The sequence below is a fragment of the Sphaerodactylus townsendi genome, linkage group LG02 (assembly GCF_021028975.2).
Source record: "Sphaerodactylus townsendi isolate TG3544 linkage group LG02, MPM_Stown_v2.3, whole genome shotgun sequence".
Lineage (NCBI taxonomy): Eukaryota > Metazoa > Chordata > Lepidosauria > Squamata > Sphaerodactylidae > Sphaerodactylus > Sphaerodactylus townsendi.
In genome coordinates this window covers 141,257,335-141,264,989 of record NC_059426.1, presented here as the reverse complement: position 1 = coordinate 141,264,989, position 7,655 = coordinate 141,257,335, and the positions used below count along the sequence as shown (strand labels likewise).

At 41.2% G+C, this 7,655-nt stretch overlaps 1 long non-coding RNA gene across 1 annotated transcript in view; it reads left to right on the top strand.

Moving 5' to 3' along the window:
- Nucleotides 1-82: 82 nt before the first annotated feature.
- LOC125426521 overlaps nt 83-7,655 on the top strand; it is a 77,163-nt gene continuing 69,590 nt past the window's right edge. Inside the window, exon 1 of the long non-coding RNA XR_007243524.1 lies at nt 83-184. This is a non-coding gene — a long non-coding RNA (uncharacterized LOC125426521). The remainder of the gene's footprint in view (nt 185-7,655) is intronic.

The following is a 7,655-nucleotide window of genomic DNA, read 5'->3' as shown; positions in this document are numbered from 1 at the left end:
CCCAGCCCGCAGCCCGCGCGGGGTCAGAGCCGAGCAGCCAATCACGAGGCCCGGCCGCGATTAGGAAGCCCCAAAAGCCAAAGGAGACCGGGGCGGGCGGCGGAGGGGTCTGAGCCACCGGGGGTGGCGTCGTGGCGGAGGCGGCGCGGGCGCAGCACCAGCCCTCCGGGGCCACCAGAGGCAGGTGGGTGTGGGGCGCCCCACGAGACTCCGCGGCGGAGGTTGGACAGGTGGCCCCCCGCCAGTCACGCGCCTTTCTCGTTTCCCCTCCCCCTCTCACGGCAGGGGTCTCCTCGCCCGGGAAGGGCGCCTGACTGGCGGGGGGGGGGGGTTGTGTGCACCTGTCCAGTGGGAGGGCCGGGGCCACTTGTCTGGGAAGGGCGGAGGGGGCGCGTTTGGGAGGCTCCTTCCCCAGAGGGCTCAAGGGAGAAGGGCAGGGCACGCGATCCCTCGGGAAGGGAGTCTCTTGCCCTGGCCGGAAAGGGGCGCCCCAAGAGAGGACCGCGCGCCGCGTCTCTCCCCCGCCCCCCATCCCCGCTCACCAATGAGATCCTCCCCGTTCTTTCGAGGGCTATGCCAATCCGGATTCGTGGCTCTCGTTCCCCTCCTTTTGGGATCCCCATTCCAGGCAGTTGCAATGAAATGTGTGTTCGACGGAGATGGGGGGGCGGGGAGGTCGCTGCAAGCTTGACAACGTTGGGCACCTCTTGCAAGCGGAGTCCACCTTTCATTGCGGGGCTCTGAATGGCTCACCTGTCCGTGCCTTCTGTGGTGCTGAAAAATGCCGCCGCTTTCAAAAAGGAGTGAAGAGCGATTTGTTTTTTGGCGGGGCTTCTCCCCTTCCCCCATACTGTAAAGTGATAGATTCGCAGAGAGTTTGGAAATTCGTTCGTGGTCAACTTTTGAATGTAAACGGGGAGATGGATTCGCAGCGTGCAGGACTCGGAACAAGAGTCTGCTTTGAACGTCATTCGTGTTGCAGACGTAAAGCAAAATGAAATTTACAATTACAGTTGTGGCTGGATGCAAATATGAGATCAACGTGGAACCAAAAATCATCTAGGAGGTATTCTGGGGAACACAACAAACCCCCCCCCCCAAAAAAAACCACCCCATCTAACTGCATTCATGGTTTTTGGTGTAATTAGCTTTCTAGAACACAAATTAGTGATTTAAAAAACAAGGCTCTTCCAGAAAAAAACTGAAGGGAAACCGAATGAATGCATTAAACACAGAATCCTTAAACGAAAATACACACACTGAAAACAAAACACACATTTAGAATTCGATTATCTGAAACAAATATAAAAATCAAAGATGCTTTATGTTTAAAATAGAACCTGCATGTAAAGTAGCCAGTAATTTAAATATTAGCCGCTGTCACTGTGCCAAAAGTATATTTGATATCTGATGTTTTGTAAAATTGTGCACATCTCCTGTGTTGAAATCAATCTGAATTTTAAAAATAAGTGTAACACAACAATTAAGATCTTTATGAATGGAATAATGTGAAAGGAGTGTAAATTAAAATGAATCCAGATATAAGTCCAGTTTAAAAGTTTTTAAAACAGTTTTTGGTGTTTATTTTTTCATCCAAAGAAAAAAGGTTATTTGAATTTGGTCTGCAAACATACCTAACTGCTTCCACCTTAAAGTATAGCTGGAAATTACCCATAATCATAGGAGAGATTTAGATTTGGAACTGGAAGAACAGAATCATATTCTGAACATAAAGGAAAAAATGTGTGTATGAAAGACTGCTCCTTAAATACCTCATCCATTCATTAACTAATCTGTTGTATTTAATAAAGGGAAACATCCCTTCTATCTTTGACAAGCAGATAAAGTATCTCCCCCCCTCCTCTGATATACTTCCTGACATCCCTTATCATGTAGCATAATTATATAAAAGGAATCTCTTTTTTTTGGTCAGGTTGTGGACACCCATGAATTTTGGTCAGGTTGTGGACACCCATGGAAGTCATGTTTGTATTGAAACCAAAATGAAATAGGGATTCATGCATTCATCACACTTGAGAAACTGTACCTGTTGAACTAAATGTCCCTGATTGAGCTATCAGGGTGTTACAATAAATAATAAAAGCACTGTGCCCCTCTTGTGATAGAAAGGGGACAATTTTTATTCATGTAGTTTCTAGCTCTGTCCTACAGATAATAATTCCCCAAACTCTTCTTTCTATCAGCATAAGGAAGCTTTCACCTTCTCCCTTCTTGTGTCAAAGTAAACAGTTGTATTATGAATGCATATGTGCCCTATATGAGTCAGTAACCACAGAAAAAGGGTGGCATCAATTAGTCAGGGATTTATAGGGTTTCTGCCCCTTTCTGTTAGGACAAAGTAATTTTCAACAGATCATAAGATGAGACAGAAAATGATCCTTGGGACACCTGTCTAATCTTAACCTTCTAACCAGACATTGTGTTCTTCATTTTTTTTATCTACAACCATGAGGTCTAGATACACAGTTGTTTTAAAAATGAAGGCTAATTTGTTCATTAGTATTTTTTTTTAAAAAAAAAAACCCTCTGTTCTTCCTCCAGGGAACTCAGGGAAGTGTTCTCCAAATCAGTGTCTTGATTTTGGCAATAGCTTGGTGTGTTCCTTGGTCCACATGGTTGATCTGCATATTGTTTTGCTTTTCCTCCTGTTTTTGCCATTAAACCACACTTTCAAATCAGTGGTAAAGTGCAATTTTCATATGTAAAAAGATCGGACTGTGATGGCTGACTTTCCAGTTAAGAGACTTCAAATAGGACGGTGTGTGTGTGTGAAATTCTGCCTGAAATCCTGCAGACTTGTAGATCTCACTGTCAGTTTATCAACCAAAACTAACAGAGCATGCCCAGTAAACAGCCTTCAGCACCTACGTGTGTCCTGCAGGGTTGTTTGTTTAATTGTTTTGCCGTTTTTTTAAACTAGAGGATTCTTTATAGCAGACCTCTGTAATAGTGACACCTGCTGACAGCTAAATAAATAATTGCACTATGCACAATGTGGCTGTTCAGCTAACCAACAAATTTCAAATGGGGTGATCAGGACTGCTGAAAGCTCTGTTATTGGCTCTGAAGTAAGATGGATAATTTGTAAAAGATTTAATATTTGCTGAAAAAGACAGTGTGGTTTCTTTGCAGAGACCCAAATCCAAACACTGGGCAGAATTCATCCCAATAGGTTTAGGCATACTTAACTCTAGGTTGCGTGTATTTGTTTATTTATATTCCACAGTTTCCACTGGCTCCAGGCAGATTACACAATTTAAAACAGTGCAGTAAGAACAATAGAAAACAAAAACAACAGTAAATAAAGCCAAGGTACCAAATCTGGAAACAATGCACTAACACGGTAACAAGTATGAATTACAAAATTGGTGAAGAATGCAAAGAACAGTGCATTATGTACAAGGAAGAAAGCAATGAACGTTGACCAATTTCACAAATGTTAAACTACCTTATTTCCTAGTATTAAAATGCCTTCCTGAACACTATCCTTTTATACATATAAACAGTGTGGGAACCTTCCTGACCTCATCAGACAGCCCATTCCACCCAGTAGGAGCCACAACAAAAAATGTGCAACTGGTGATGGGCAGCTGACAGTCTTAGCCATGGCACAGGTGGCATTTTTAAAAGGCTTTGCTCAGAAGCAACCCGATTCTTTATTGGAAAAATGCCCTTCTAAACAACTAAGCTGTGGACTGTAAAAAGCAGTTCTTAACTGGTTCAATATTCAGTTTCCTTTATTATCTGTGTCTGCTGTGCACTTTATTGTTTTTTAGCTTTCTCATACAAGTACCTTATTTTTTCTTTTAAATCTACCTTGGGAAAAAATTATTTTCCTTGTGTGATGAGGAGTTTTGCCCTTTCTGATATATACAAAAGCAATGTTTTCTACCTGGAAAGTTCTTGCTTTGCAAGCTACAAACCATAAGAATGATATCTAGGCATATCCTTTGACTGTTTCATAGGCTGGATGTCTTGAATGTTTCACATGTCTCAATGGAGGCAACTAGTACATTTGTCACTTTCACTCTTTGTCAAAATATGGCAAGCAGGTTCATGAAACAGGCACATATTTCAGTGGTACAGGTGGGGGAATCTGTGCACCCTCCTGAGCCAGCTGACGAACTCCAACAGTTCCCTAAGAGAAAGCAGGTGAAAATTATTGGCACCTGATAGTGTTTGGTGTTCTATAGCACACTTACTGAAACATACTGTAATCCAGAAAGGGGAAGCAGAAGAAGTGATATAGTCAGCACCTCTTTTCCCACAGAAAAGCTGCCTGCCTATTAAGAAATAAAAAAAACTTTTGCCTTGACCCTCTGTCCTTAACGTGTCTGCTTTCTCATCAATACCCAAAATATCATTAACAATATTTCAGTAATATGGTTCCAGGAATAAGAGTTTGTGGGTCCTTCAGTACAACATTCTGTTGCCTTCTGCAAAATTATTGTAATGGTAATGAAGAATTCTTTGGATTCATGTTATCAAGTAGCTAGGAATTTCCATCAGCAATATTTTGTCTTTCAAAATTAATACTTTTACCAAGTCCTCAAAAAGGTCAATAGTTAATTTGTCAAATATTCTTTTACTTTTAATGGTTTTTCTATGACTCAAGTTAGGTCAGTTACATGAGGAGTTCTAACACTGATTAGATTAATGTGAAAATTACACAACTGTAACCTTTGGTTTTTGCTTGCTTTGTTACGTGCAACATTTCCATGCTAAAAATAAAGAACAAAAAGTTAAATAAATGATACCAGTAAAATCCCAAAATGAAGAATAATATGCTAAAATGAGCATTAACAGTTAAAAGAACTGAAGCATTAACACAATTTATGACCATACAGGTCATTTGCTCTCTGAACGAGAGAGGTCAAAACCTCTCTAGAAGGTTTTGCAAAAGGAACTCACCTCCTCTGGGAGGTCATTCCAGAGCCTCAGGCAATTGTGGTAAAGGCCTGGCTCCTGTCAGCAGATGTTCTTACCTCCCAAAGCAAAAGTAGTTGCAGAAGGGCCTGACTCACCAAGGGCAGCTGTTATGGCGTCTTATGCAGGGCGGGGCAGTCTCAAATAAGCCCCAGACTATGTTGAAGGGCTTTAAAGGAATGCAACAGAACCTTTAATTCAGGAACAAACAGGCTGTAGTTTCTGAGATATCTTCATATATGAAGACCCACATAGAACAGTCAGTTCTACAGGTTATAAAAGCATGGATTAGCATGGCGAGAGCTGTCTTCCTCAGGAAAGATAAACTGTGCAATTGAAACAGTTGGTCACGGCAAGATTCAATATCTCTCCTGGGTTCCATGCCTGTTCTTACTATAGTCCTCCAGAGCATGGTGATTCTCCACTGATACTATCTCTCCTTTATCTGGGTTCTGTTGGGCCTTGTTTAACCTCTTCCACATGACCAAAGTTTGCAGACATGGCTCCTTAGAGCTGTGTGTCATAAGTAATGGTGTGACCACAGCAGGGGTCTAAATCCAGTGGCTCTAATCACAAGGCCATCAAAATCTAGTCCAGTATAGAGAGATAAATCTAGTATATGACATTTCACAAGCATAGGTCCCATAAGAATCTGGGACTGTCCCATGGTTGCCATGAAGATCATCTAGTTCTGAGCTGCATAAGGGCTTTGATGTGAATGTTGATGTCACTCAGTCCCATAAGTCATAGGGTTCTGTGAAACAATATGTCTTCAAATATTTCACAGATGACATATTGCAACTTCCCTATTCTCTTACCAGTTATTCATTTATTATTTATTTATTATTATTATTATTATTATGGTAGATTTCACAGCTGTCAGATCTTTAGCTGGTTGTTGGCCTTCATTACACTTTGAGCCTCACCCAGAGGCCTAGAAAGGTGTAATGTATTGGCGTAGTATTTGTGCGGATCCCAGCAGGGCTGCCTTCTGAATCTGACAAATTATTGTTATTGTTATTATTTATTCAATTTGATAGACTGCTCTGTAGTTTACAATGTAAATAAAACAATTATTTTTTTAAAAAACTGAAAAAAAATCTCAATTAGGACTGCCAATAGATAAAAACTAAATTAGTCAAATGCAGTCATATACAAAACTGTCTTCAACTGCTTCTGAGGCTTCTGTCAAAAAGGCTTCTGTCTCTTGTGTGCCCACCAGATGAGCTTCTTTAAGCTTTTTTGATTGGTGGGACAGTCAGGATCAATACCAAGTATCATTGTCTGAACCAAAATCTCCCCTATATTTTGTTGAACTCTCTTTGCTAGCTAGCACACGCTGTATTAAATTCTGAAGGAAGACATGAAGTAGGAAGTGACTGCAATAGTTTCCTTTAAAAATGCCGGTATATTTAACAAAATGTTAATTTCGTAATAATGGTACAATGCAAACACCTTCAACAATATTTACTATCTGCAGTTACAGAACAGGTTGATATGTGCATGTATGTTTGGTGCAACCAGTCAGTTCTTCAGAATAATCCTAACTGCTTTATAGAGTATAATGACTTTTACTCTCTAGTAGCTTGTGTAGCCTTAACTTCTAGAAACGCACAAGAAATGCAGCACTAACTTCTACAGACTTGCAAGTAGGGTTCTGAAGCCAAAAATACTGTGTGCATATTAAAAAGCATTTTAAAAATCAGAAATATATCTCCAAAACCCAAAACAGGGACAGTATTTTTATTTGGTTGTGGTGGTTTTTCCAGGCTGTGTGCCCATGGTCTGGTGGATCTTGTTCCTAACGTTTCGCCTGCATCTGTGGCTGGCATCTTCAGAGGTGTATCGCAGAGGGAAGTATTTTACACACTCAGTGGGGAGTCTGTTACATACACAGCGTGTAACAGACTTCCCTCTGTGATACACCTCTAAAGATGCCAGCCACAGATGCAGGTGAAATGTTAGGAACAAGATCCACCAGACCACGGCCACACAGTCCAGAAAACCCACCACAACCAGTTGAATCCAGCCGTGAAAGCCTTCGACAGTATTTTTATTTGCTTTATGTAAACAAGAATACAGCACAAGCCAACAGTGTTATAGATACATATCTAAATTTTTACAACCCTTCCTGGAGTTTATGGCTGTGAAATACTCCTCATGGACTCTTAAAACTTCATCTGGAAGCTTCAGCTGATCCAGAACACAGCCGTCACTCTCCTGATTAGGTTGAGCATCTGCACTACATTACAACAGTGCTCTTGGGTTTGCACCCCTAAACAAAATTCAGAGTGCCAATTTCACGTAAACTCTCCACTGAGCAATAGAAGTGTTGCTGCAAAATATTGTCCAGGAACAGAGAATGGCTCCTTCCGCACATGCAGAATAATGCGCTTTCAATCCACTTTGCAGCTGGATTTTACTGTGTGGAATAGCAAAATCCACTTGCAAACAATTGTGAAAGTGGATTGAAAGTGCATTGTTCTGCATGTGCAGAAGGGGCCAATGTTAACGATGTGTTTTCGATTCTTACTGCTACCTACAAACAGAAAGAAGAGTAGGAATTGAACCCTCAGGCTGAGGTAGAACTTGAACTACAGATTTCAACTAATTTCCTAAATCTGGAACTTTTTTCATGCAATAATCATATAAGGAATTGTTGCACTAGGTCCAGACATCTTTTTTCAAGGAGGGAACAATGTTTGAAT